At 57.7% G+C, this 12,633-nt stretch overlaps 1 long non-coding RNA gene across 1 annotated transcript in view; it reads left to right on the top strand.

Annotated features, from left to right (window-relative positions):
* LOC135323382 (uncharacterized) overlaps positions 1-5,511 on the top strand; it is a 165,071-nt gene extending 159,560 nt beyond the window's left edge. The window contains exons 2-3 of the long non-coding RNA XR_010384973.1: positions 4,476-4,563; positions 5,454-5,511. This is a non-coding gene — a long non-coding RNA (uncharacterized LOC135323382). The remainder of the gene's footprint in view (positions 1-4,475; positions 4,564-5,453) is intronic.
* The last annotated feature ends 7,122 nt before the right edge of the window (positions 5,512-12,633 follow it).

Below are 12,633 nucleotides of genomic sequence, written 5' to 3'. Positions count from 1 at the left end.
GGCACTACAAGATGCTCCAGGCACGTCGTGTGCAATGCCTGCGCCGTTCCCAGGATAAGCCACCTTCCCGAGGAGGGCGCTGTGGAGACTAAGATCTGGGCGCTGGGCGTGCTCACCGCTCCTGGCACCGTTGCTCCCAGGCCCTCCCAGCTGGCCCAGCACGGGCGTGTGTGCGTGCGTGCCAACTCCTGTCTGTGGGCCTATCTAGAAATATTTCCGAGAGTATTCCTCCATGTCTGTGTTAAGCCAAACATGAGCTCACACTGATCTCTCTAGCTCTAATCCATTACCAAATCTGTTTATCCGCTCACCGATTGAGAGACATCTTGGCTGCTTCCAGTTTTCAGCGACCACACACAAAGCTGCTGTAAACGTTCGTGTGCAGGTTTCTCCGTGAACACAAGTCTCCCAGCAACGGGGGGCAGGTAGGAGTACGAGGGCCGGGGTGTATGCTGAGGCTTTCTCTGGCTGCCAAACCGTCTTCCCACGTGGCTGGAGCGCTCGGCAGCCCCACCAGGAATGAAGGAGGGTCGCACTGTTCTGCAGCAGCGACGCGTTCGTTGCTGTCTGTTACTTTGCAGTTCGGTCATTTGAATAGGTGTGTGGTGGTGTCTCACTGTTGTAACTTTTAACTCTACGATGGAAAGCGGTGTTGGGTCTGTTACTCCTGTGTCTTTATTGTGGGGTGTCTGTTACAATCTTTTACACGTTTTTTAAATTGGATTATTTTCTAACTTGTTCTATGGATTTTTGTATATTTTGGGCACAGATGCTTTATCAGATGTGTGATTTGCAAATATTTCTTCTGGCACGTGGCTTGTTTTTTCATTATCTAGCCAGTTGCTTTCACAGAGAGCATGGTTTTAATTTTAAGAGGGTTTTTGCTATTTCAGGAAAAAACTCATTGCCAGGTCAAAGGTCACCCAGGCTGTCTCCACTGTGCCCTTCTAGTTTTGTAAGTTTTATAATGATCTGTTTTATTTTTATTTTTAACCCATTTTCTTTTAGACCTATGATCCATCTTGAGTTAATGTTTGCGAAAGATGTAAGGTCTGTGTCTGGGTTTATTTATTCACTTAATCTTCACACACGGACGTCCAGCTGTTCCAGCACTGTTTGCTGGAAGGACTGTCCTTTCTCCATTAAACTGCCTGTGCTTCTTTGCCAAAGATCAGTTGACCGGTTTGTGTGAGTCTGTTTCTGGGCTCTCTGTTCTATTGCATTGATTCCTGCGTCTGTTCCTTCATCACGGCTGCTCTGTCTTGGTCGCCGCAGCTTTGAGGGACGCCTCGAGGTCGGGTGCCTCAGTCTCGGAGCCCTTTCCTCCTCAGTGCTGCGCTGGCTGTTCTCGGTCTTCTGCTTTCCATATAAACTTGAAAGTCAGTCTGTTAATTTTTATAAAATAAAGAAGAATAAATTAATGGTTGGATAAGGAAAGAAAGAAGAAAAAAGATGGAAAAAAAGGAGGAGGGAAGGGAAGGTAAATGTCCAGTGCAGAAGAATTAAGATAGAGAGACAGCCTGAGAGATGGAGATGTGACTGCGGCTGTAGGGGTAGGTGTCAGTGTAGGTGTAGGTATAGCCGTAGGTGTAGGTGTAGGTGTAGCTGTAGCTGTAGGCGTAGGTGTAGGCACAGATTCCCCCCTCAGGTGTGTAGGGTAAACCTCCCCACTCCTCAGGTATGAGCCATGCATAGTGACTCTCTTCCAAAACCTATGAAAAGTTGGAGGAAAAGTAATTTCATGGTGGAGAAATCCAACAAACACGACCAGGTGATCGAGACTGACACAGGCGGTGGAAGTCAAGCTGACAGTGCGCACACTTGATAGGATGTGATGAGGACGGCACTCTGCCTCTGTGGTCGTCTCTCCAGAAACCCCTAACCCCACGCTAACCCTGTGAGAACAAAAGCAGCAAGCAGACCCAAATCGAAGGACATTCTATAAAACACCCAACTGGCAGGTCTCACACTGTCAAGTTAATAGAAAATCAGTCTGGAAAACTGTCTGTGCAGAGGAACCGAAGGAGACACGATGACTAAATGTACTGCGCTGTCCTGGATGAGAGCTTGAGACAGAAAGAAGGACATTGGGTAAAAGCAAAGGAGTCTAAAAAATACACACTTCAGTTAATCCAGTGCATCAGTGTTGGTCCACTGGTTGAGACAAACACAACGCACTGAAGGTGTTAACCAGGCGTGTGGGACGTATGGTGACTTCCCACTCTCAGGGCACTTTTCTGTGAACACAAAAGTATCCCAAAATGAAGGCTTACTGAAGAGTTAGTGTGGGAGCGCCTGGGACCTGGCTCCGCTGGGAGTTCTAGGCGGCAGTCGAGAGCGCTCCTTAGGTGGCCGCGCCTGGGCGGTGAGGGAGCCGGGGTGTTCATCCGCCAGCGCTGCCCCAGCACCTCCAGCCCGTCCCGACTGTGGGCTCAGAGAAAGCACCGGGTTTTCTGTTTCCTCTCTTCTCTTTCCAGTGGAGCGGCAGCCCGGCTGCTTCTGAGAAAAGGGACCCGAACTACACCTAGCGTGTCCCTTGTGGAAACCTCACTGTCACGTTCGTTTCAAGCCCATGCTGCTCAGCTTCCTCTGAGGAATCTGAAGTGGCTCTGTGTCCCCTGAGCAGACACCTGGCCCTCCCGCCCAGCCCAGGGCTCGGAGAGGGGCAGCCTCCCAGCCCACCGGCGCTTGGCGGGGGGGGGGGGGGCGGGCCCCCTGCCCCGTGAGCGTCGCCTCGCGCAGGGCAGCTGAGGCGTCACCCCGCGTTGTCTCGCGCACGCGCGCGCGCGCGGGGCGGGGCGCTGGCCGGCCTGCCTCAGACCAAACGTGACAGGGCGCCTGCCGGCTCTTCAGGGGACACCTCTGTGGGGGGGAAGAGCAGCCTCACGCTGGGGGAAGTGCCAGGCGATGATTGCGAGAGGAGGATGGAAGCAAGCCCTAATTCTCAGGGAAACGGGAAGTACGGCGGCCTAGAAGGGCCCTGTTCTTCAGAGCGGGTGAGCCTTCCCGCTGAAGCGCCTGCTCGCTCACGGGAAAGCCGACCGTGCGTGGAGCCAGCCGCCCAGAGCGCCTCCTCTCAGACCGTGTCTTTCTGACCCCTTTTACCTTGTCTAACTTATTTCTCTTCTCCTGTTTGCTTGTAATTTAGGCCTCAAGATGCCCCAATCTCTGCTCATCCAGCCCCTCCTGCAGTCCACCAACTTGGTCTCAAAACTGCATTTTCTTGCTCAGGTTGTTTCCAGCTCTGGCCCCTGGGCGCCCTTGGACGTCTCCCTGGCAGTGTGGGTGTGGCGAGGCCTTGCTGAGCGTCTCCTCAGGTTCCAGCTCCACGAGGAGCTCCAGGCTGGCTTGAATGTCCGCTGCCCCAGTCCTGGATCAGCCGCTCCGCCCAAGGGGTCGTGGTCCCTTTTACTGGGGAAAGGGGCAGAGACCCGTAGCTGGCGCCGGGTGTGCTCGCCGTTACTGAGCCGTCATCGCTCCTCGGCGCCCTCGCTGACGGAGCAGGATTTCTGTACGTGTACGAATCTGCGTGCATTCACGTATCTACAAATATTTCGAGATGTAACCACCTGCATCTTTACTAAGGCAGACCTGAGTTCACCCTGATGTTCCCAACTCCGATCCTTTACCACGTGGGTCGTTCGGCCCTCCCCGTGCTCACCTGTAATCTCCCTCCCCAGCAGTGAGCACCCTGGCTCTGGCGTCTGCCGCCCCGCGAGGTTATCGCTCAGAGCCAGGGCTCAGGCCCAGTGGACTCGTCGTCGCGAACTCCGCACCCACACAGCTCGTCGCCTGCCTGCCTTCCCTTTCTCGCTGTTCCGCTCTCTAGCTGTGCCTCCTGGGGTCACCGCCATCGCCTCCCAAGTGACCCGTTTGCTCTCACATCCTCCTCCCGGGTCGGCTTCTGGAGGAGCCCACCTAGGACAGCGCACTGGAAACCTGGGATGGTTTCCAGGCCGTCTGTTCTCAGGGTGATCGGGAGGTCTCTGTCTGCGCCTGCTCCTGCTCCTGACCCGGCTGCCGGTCTCCTGTGCCCTGCGGGCTGGCTGGGGCGGTGCTGCGGGGGGCTCGCTGCGGGTGCCCGGGGCTGTGACTGGGACGCTCGGCTTTGCTCCTCCCTTGCGCAGGCTCATGGCGGCATCCTTCAATAACGTGCTTTCTTCCCTTGGACACAAACCCTCCAGAATCCCCCTGGATCACATCACATCAGCCCCAAACTCGTTTACCCAAACATGGCTTCTCCTTTTCTCACAGTGTTGGTTCTTCTCTGAGCTCCCACGTTATCCCCTGACAGGTCCCACCTCTGAACTGCGCGCTCCGTGACACATCTGAACTCTTCCCTGCTGGGTCCTGCCTGCCCTTCCTCCTTCCTCCTCAGCGGCTCTGCTCGCATTAGTCCTCCTCACAGAAACCCCACCCTCCGTCCCGCCGTCCACATGCAGCTGCCCTTCCCTAACCCTCCCTCCTGCCCACAGGGATTCTTGGCCTCCAAGCTTCTGCTGGGCTGACTCAGCACCGGAAGGCCTGGTACCCAGTGACTGACGTAACCCCGACCCCGTGGAGGTGAGTACGTGGAGAGGAATTCTGAGACTGCCTTTGAGCTGACTGACACCAGTCAGGTGTCTGCTGCTTGTGAGCAGCAGCCAAGGGGCGGGAGCCACTGGTGTCTCAGCTCTAACTGTTTCAGTACCTTTTAATCTTGGCTCTTATTAAACCATGAGCTCCTTAAGCTGGTCCCTCCGTGATAGATGCTTTTCCCTCCTTCATGTCCATAAGACCCATCAACCTAAACTTAGACTCATTCATCTGAACTTAAAGCTGAGCCACGAGGTTCGAGCTCCCATGTATTTGGGGAGACAGCTCGTGAACCAGGTCGACTCTACACACTCGATCAGCGAGAACGCGCCTGTGTGTGCTGGCGGCTTACGGACAGCGGAGCGCGCAGCTGGAAACACAGGGTTCAGACCACCTCCCACCCTGGTCTCTGAGCCCCCTGCTCTGCAGCCCTCTCTCTCACACCACGCCGCACTTTATTATCCACCCGCCAGCCGATTTTCTTTAGAATCACAAAATAAATCAAGAGGGAATGAGCACGCACACTTGACCCTTTGGGGATATAATTTGAGCTGTTCTGATAATATATGAACTGAAGTTGTCCTCTGTGCCTTGAGCCAACTCCAGCGACATCCACGGTCAGTGAGAGCCCATTTCTGTGACAGAGCAGAATGAAATGCGGCTGCTTCCATGCTGCCGCTAAAGGAAGCTTTCACTGGAAGAGAAGCTGTCGCCGGCGTCAACACCGAGCGCGTTCTCAAGGCCTTTCCTGAACTTCTCTCGTGGTTTATGAAAATGCGTTTCATGATGATGTGTTACATATTAAAGCCAGTGTAAGATTTAATCCACATTTATAGGGCAGCTTTGCTTAATTTACTGTCGCACAGCTCCCTTTACAGGTGACTTCTCGCGGCCGCACCAGCTGTGAAAAGGCGCCACGTCCTTCAGCGGTTTTCACCCACCCAGCGTTGACAGTGAACTTGGCGATGCTTAATTCTCTCTAGAATCGGTGTCCCTTTCTCCTCTTTCCTTCTCTGTCCCTTCGACGGGGCTGTTGTCTAATTCTGTCATGTCTCTGTGGACTCCTGTTTGGAAGCTGGAGGCATCATTCAAGGATCGGCAGAGTATTGGACTTGATATTTGATTTGACCTTGAACACTTTCTTGGTGGTAAGGGTGTTAAGTACTCATCGCGTTCTCAAGAAGACTCCTCTGGGCTGTCCCCTCCTCCCCACATCCCAAGGGCAGGGTGGAGGCTGGAAGGTCACCCTTGCCCAGGGCTCCACCCTCCAGAGGACCCAGGAGAAGCCTGGGCTGTACCGAGTGAGGCTAGTGCCCCCGCCCGCATTTGCTCATCATCTCAGTCACACTGGGCGGCATTTACTGAGCACCTGCTGCGTCCCAGCCCTGAGATGCACCCTGGGATCACTGTGGACAGCATGGCCCCGCACTCTCAGAGCTGAGAATCCGGGGACCGGGGGTGGGGGGGAAAGACACCAAAGATGACAGACAAGGATGCATTTGAGGGGTTTCCAGAGTGAGCCATGACGGAGCTCAGCCTCCGTATACACTTAGCCAGGAAGATGAGGGGGCGGCAGGGCCAGTAAGGGGGTCCCAGAGAGAGGGAGCCAAGGCCAGGCCTGGAGGGGGCCGTGTGGTGGCTGGGGAGGGTCCCAACAGCACCCTGACTCACCTGCGGCTGTGGGAGAGGCGGGGTCCGGTGCCCCTGGTCAGGGGAGAAGGAGCAGGATGGGGGTGATGGTGGCCGCAGGAAGGGGCCAAAGGGGGGGGGGGGCGGGGTGCTGAGCCCCTCCTGGAGCCTCAGGCAGGAGAGCGGCTGCTGGTCCCAGGAGCCCCCCCCCCCTGCCCCGGGGCTACGTCTGCAGCCGTCAGCAGCCGCTGAGCTTTGGGTCCCTCCTCCGGCCTCCTGTCCCTCCCCGTCCACCCTGACTGTGTCTCAGATGTGCTCGCTGTCTCTTCCAAGGCAGGAGGACCCGCCGGCCCAGGAAGCTAAGGACCCTGTTGGAGGCCGGTGACCGGCCCCCTTCCAGGAACTGAAAACACCCCTTGGCTTTGTTTTCACTTTTGTTCTCGTTTCTGTTCCTCTCGAGAAAGTGCTGCTGTTGCAGGAACGCCGCATCTTCCCCGCCTGCGGTGGAGCCAAGAGTCACAGGCGCGGCCCGGGGCCCGCCGCCGCGTCCCCCCCCAGCTCTACGGCGGGCTGGCTGTGACCCGGGTCCCACACCGTGGGGTCCCGGCGAGTCCTGCTGCACAGGCTCTCGGGAGAGCTCGGAGAGTGAACCTACATACGGCTTGAAGTAGCGCCTGGCCCGTGATCAGCGCCGCAGGGGCGCCTGCCAAGGTTATTACCAGGGGCCCTGCTGTGAGGCCCGCACATCAGCCACTCGGACCCGGCGCCACGAGGAAGCCCCCGGGCGTGGCCCACACCCGTGAGACGCACGGGGCGCACGTGCGTGTAGGACAGAGCAGAGCTGAGGGTGAGGTCCCCCACAAGACACTGCCGTTAGAGGGGAGGTTGCTACGGCTTTGGGCGTGTGGAGGGCCCGTCACCCCAGCCCTGGGTCCCACCAGGACCCTCGGAGGTGGGACTCTCCCACCCCTCCCCTGAGCCGCTTCTCCGCAAACCCCGCTCCTTCTTCTCAGGACGCACAAGTCTTCCTGCAGAGAGGAGCTACGCGGGCACGTGGGGAGCAGGGCTGGGCCGGTCTCCTCGCATCCGCACCTGTCTGGGACCACCTGCAAGCCACCTGCTCCACGAGATGCTGCTTCGGTCCCGTCTTTAATCAGACTGGACTTCTCGCCCATTTTCCCCAAAGGGCATGCTTCACGAGCTTTCCGACTGAACAGGACAATCTTTCCTTCCACAGCGGGAAAGCGGAGATGGAGACTTCTAACTCCCAGGCTGGAGGAGCTGGAGGAAGGAGGAAGGCCTGGGTGTGAGGAGGGGGTCCTTAGCTGTGGCTCCCACTCCTTGTGCTCAGAACTGGCGTCTGCACCCCAGTCTGAGGCCCAACGCCAGTTTCATTAACCTTCCATGAACGGCTCATAGATAATAATCTAGCCCATCACGGGAGCCCAGGGCATCCGAGTCCTCGGCACGTGGTCCAGGAAATGCTTTCCGCGTGTGGCCCACCTGACTCGAGGCTCTTCAGGAGAGGGACAGACACTGCTTTTATATCATGACTGTAAGCAGATGCAACATGGGTTTCCCTGGAGGTGGTCTTTCCGCAACCCCCTCCCCAACTCTGCGCCCGTCAGTCTGTATTAGTTTTCTTAAACAGTGTCCCCGAGAGAGAGTGAGAGACCAGCAGAACGTGGGGATGGCCTTGTCGGGAGCCTCGAAGGGCGAGGAGGGGGCCTGATGGCCCCATACTCTGCTCTCCACGGGTTTTATAACGGACTTCAGTCAAGGAGGGGATGAGCCAGCGGGAAGAACGGCTCTGCCCGTCTCCCTTCTCGGTGCGAGTCCCTCCTTAGGGCCCGGGCTGTCACACACCGCGTGAGCTGTCACGGCACGCGGTTTACGTTTACGCTGCATGTTATGGGGACAAACAGTTCGGGGTGTAGTGGGTGCCGTTGGTGCCCACCCAGACCGCTTGGACAGGCTGGCGCTCCCCCGAGCTGTTGGAGCTGTGGCTGCCGACGGCCCCAGGTGCCCCATCCCTGCAGAATCGGCCTTGTGGGGCCAGGGCCTCCCGCCGCCCAAGAGTGGAGAACGACAGGCTGACATGGGGACTGTCGCTGGGGGCCAGCCCCGTGGGGCGTGTCCCGCTCAGGAGCTCCCGGGGAACAGGCTGAACCGCCTCCAGCCAAGACCACACCCCCACTCTGCGCAGTCTCCGGCCCCTCCTGCCTCCACCCCGTTTCTCCTGAGGGCTCCGGAGAACAGGCTCAGAGATAAACCGACCTGGAATCTGGACCAGTTTCTAGCATTGAGTAGCTCTGTGATCTCAGGCAGATCCGTCAGACTAGGAAGAGATTCTGGTTTCCTATTTGCAGACTATTTCTGGTCACCAAGCCGTCCACACACACCCTGGCTCCCTGGTTATCGCTGTGACCCTGTGGGGCAGGTCGAGCAGGAGTGACAACCTCCAAGTACAGAGAGATCACGTAGCCGCGGACAAGCCGCCTGCGGAGCCAGGGGTCCACCCCTGTCCTCAGACTACAAGCCCAGGGCGCCCACCCTCCCGTCCGTCCTGCTCCCGGGGCGGTTGTGGAAATCGTGGCCATGGAGGCCCGGTTCCTATCCTGGTATAAAACTTTGAATAAACGGTAACAAGAGCAAGAGACTGCAGACGGCGAGGACAGTGCTTTAAAGAAATGACTCAGCGTGAGGGGCTGGGAAGCCGGGCTGCGGCCAGGAACCTGCTGAAAGTCCTATGAACGGTCAGCCTGGCAGCACAGAAACGTCTCTGGCACTTGCTTCTCTCCTGAGCTTCCGAAAAAAATACCTTGAAGCAAAGACACCCAAATGCGGGTGATTATCCATGAAGCCAAAGGGGATCCTCTGGCGCAGCCACTCCGACTCTCGAAAGTGGCCGAGGAGGAGGCCATCAGGGCCGCCCTGTCCCCTTGTCAGCTCTCGTCTCCAGGAGCTTCTGTGTTTCTAGTTGTTTGCATCGGGACTGGTGCTGACTCGGCTCATTAAGACCATGACTCTGCTGGGACCACAGGCAGGCGCCACACTCCTGGGCTGGGCGGCTCACCTGAGGGTGAGCTAACCTTGCACAGATCATCAGTCCTCTCCCCACCTTTCCTCCTCCCACCTCTCCTCTCTTCCCCCCTCCCCCTCCAGCATCGCCATCTTCCTCAGCGTCCCTTCCTCCGGCACCCTCCATTACCGTATTTTTCCTGCCGGCCGGCCATGGCCATTCCCATCAACCTTCCTTGTTGACCTAACTGCACCGATTTTACAGATGATCTGCTGTTCAAGTCACACAACCTACCACCCCGTAGACGAGTCTAAATTCAAACTTGGTCCCCACACCTACCCAGGGGCCTCCTTCTGCACCTGCTGGGATCCAGCCATCAAGTCGGGAGAACGTGGCCCTGTGATCCTAGGACAGGAACACAGCCCACCACACAGCGGGGCTGGAGAAAGGCTGGCAGCACCCGCGGGCAGCTGGAGCCCCGTCCACTTCCAGCTCCTCTGCAAAGACTTCGCCAAGAGCTCTAAGTGTCCTCGTTGTCAGAAAGTCCCCGTCCTGAGCCCCAGGCCTGGGGGCGGAGGGCCCAGCACATACCTTGCCCAGTGTGCTCGTGACGCTAACCCACACAAATCCAGCCAGCCCCTCATAAGGGCTCTATCCCGCCAACCGTCCGCTAGGAACGTCCCCAGCAGCGTCCTGTCAGCAGCAAGACACAGAATGATCCTGCGGAGCTTGTGGGTAAAAGACTGGAGAAGTAAGAGCCGGTGTGAGCGTGGGATTGACGGGGTATCGACACCGGAAGCTCTCCAGGCTGGGTTCTGAAAAAGAGAAAAAAATACATAGATACATAGATTAACATACCTTTCTAGAAGGAATCACTGAAACAAACAAACAACCCTCCAGCTCTTACTGAGTGTCTTGCTCAGGGAGAGGGCGCTCAGGCGGGGCGGGTGGCGGCTTTGCGTCCGGTGCGCTTGTCCCTCCCAGCCGAGCAGCTCCTTTACCGCCCTGCAGCTGTGGCCCGTGCGGCCACGGGGCCGTGAACCATTTATTGTGTGTTTTCTTCTGTCACAAGAAGACAACGGTCTAACGGCTAAGAAGGTATTCTCTTCACACGGACCTTTAACCAACACCCACTCTTGTGTGTGGGCAGCTGGCTCCAGCCAGCGCTGCAGGGCTCGGGGCGCTGGGTCCCCCACCCCTGCGCTCTGCCTTCTGTCCGTCTGTCCTTTGCTCCAGCCCCTTCCCTCCGTCAGGCCCTCTGCGCGCGCTGACCTGCCCTCCCACCAGGGGCGCTCTGCACCTCACTGCCCCTTGCCCGCCTTCAGAGGCCCCCGGGGACCTCGGATAGGTCCTCCCCGTCAGCCCATCCTAACAGCCCATCCCCCACTGCCCCCTGCTCCCTGGACAATTCTGGCCAAGTGTGTAATCTTAGAGGCCCCTGTTTGCTGGCTTTAGTGCCTGTTCCGTCCACTATGTCGGTGCTGCATGGGGCCTGAGACCCCTCGGCATCACATAGCCGGCACCGGGCAAGGAGCCCTGCCCCCGTGAGCTGAACCACACCTTAAATTAATTAATGAATTAAGGGACAAAAGAAGGAATTCCAGGCACAAATCTAGGTGCTTCTTAAGCTCTGTAGCTTCTCGCTGTTCTTGGCCTCTGACTTCATTGCCTTGACTGAATTCTAGCAAAGGGACCAGCAGGATGCAAGGCTTCAATGGACACCAGAGGCCACAGGGTTGAACAGAAAGAGCTCGTGCACTTGATGCCGTGGTGGGTCAACGCGCAGATCCCGGTGCCGCCACCTCCCGCGGCGCCTGCCACCCTCCGCTCGCCACCAGACTCCGGACTCCAGTTTCTCTTCTGTCAAAGGGAACAGCGTGCATTTTCCCGGCTTGTTATAAATGTAACTGAGGCCGCGCTCCAGCGTGGTCCGGTCACCCTGCCGGAGAAGGGGGGCAGGCTAGACAATGCCCCCGTGTGCTCGGATCCACGGTGCTTTACAGGTAAGATTTAACCATCTGATGGGGGGAGTTTTGAACTAAACAGGGGAAAGAAAGACATTAGGAAAGGAGATTGTCAGCTTAACATGGTGGGAAAGGATTAAAGGAAGTAAATGTCTGGGTTGGCGTTGTTGGGGTCACAGGCAGGTATGCAGAACACCTGAAAGGACGGTCACAGCTTGGGGTCTAGCAGGCCACCCCCAGAGGGGAGTCAGCGGGCAGAGCATCTGGGACCTCACAGCCTGCACGCGTAACGGGGGACGGTGGGGGACAGTGGGGGCAGGCGGGTTGTGAAATCAGCCCCAGCGGACACACCGGCGAGACACAAGGACAAAGGAAGTTTGGGAAGATGGGGCTGGGGCTTCGCCCACTTCCCCTTGGGACTCAGTTCCTGAGCACCCAGTGGGAGCCCTGGGGAAATGCTGGTGCGTAAGTGCCCCCGCCCCACCCCCTTCCGGAGGCCACGCCCAGACGCCAGAGTCCCCAGCGAGACCGAGCCCCGTGGCCACGGCCACGGGGCAGCCTGCTCATTCACTGAATTAGTTAGTTGTCATCCTTCCCTTCCCTGGCTCCCTTCCCAAGGCCCTTCTGCTCCCGGGGGGTCACCTCCCGCATCCCCAGACTGCCCTCAGCCCTCACCCTGAGGTGGCTTCGGGAGGAGCCAAACAGCAGCACTTGGGACTCGCCTGCGCACCTAGGAAGCCGCTGTGGCCAAGATCCCGTAGTTAAATACCCGCCTCGGCCCCGATCGCCTCGCTAGCACTGCTGCAGGGGGACCTGGAAGGCCCCCGCGTGGGACAGCCGGAAGGGAGCTGGATGGTGGCGTATTGGGTGGTGGACCACGGTTCCCACCCCTCCTCCTGCCAGAGCGAGGTCATCTACTCAGAGGGGGAGGGGAGGGCGGGGGAATGTAGGGGCCCGCTTTGATGTTAAATTCCACCGTGAGCGCCCGGGAAGCGGTCAGGAGGGTAGGGTTAGGGTTATGCCCTCCCTGGCGTTACCAGCATCCCTGATCCCGACCCGCAATCCCCGTCTGCTGTGGAGATGTCAGAGCACCTTGCTGGCATTTCAAAGCCAAGATACTTACTTTGTCGCTTTGTGAAACTCACGTTCCCCGATGACCCGTGTTTTAACCATGCCCAGAAGTTCGATATAAGCCCATTTTCACATTTGTCTTGATGGTCGAGATAATTTTTCAGACAATCTTGGTGTCAGTCGCCGCTTGGACACCTCTGCAAAAGTGAAATGAGAAAAAAAAATCTTTACGGAAAAGAGCGTTTCAGAGATAAGCAGAGAAAGGAAGACCACACGGGGAAGGAAGGTCTGCGAAGTCCCGTTCAGCACAGCCTCAGAGAGCACCTTCCAGGCACTCCTCTGCGCTCGCTTCTCGCAGGTGCCTCAGGAGCG

This window comes from Camelus dromedarius, chromosome 18 (genome assembly GCF_036321535.1).
Source record: "Camelus dromedarius isolate mCamDro1 chromosome 18, mCamDro1.pat, whole genome shotgun sequence".
Classification (NCBI taxonomy): Eukaryota; Metazoa; Chordata; class Mammalia; order Artiodactyla; family Camelidae; genus Camelus; species Camelus dromedarius.
This window is presented reverse-complemented; position numbering and strand designations above follow the sequence as displayed.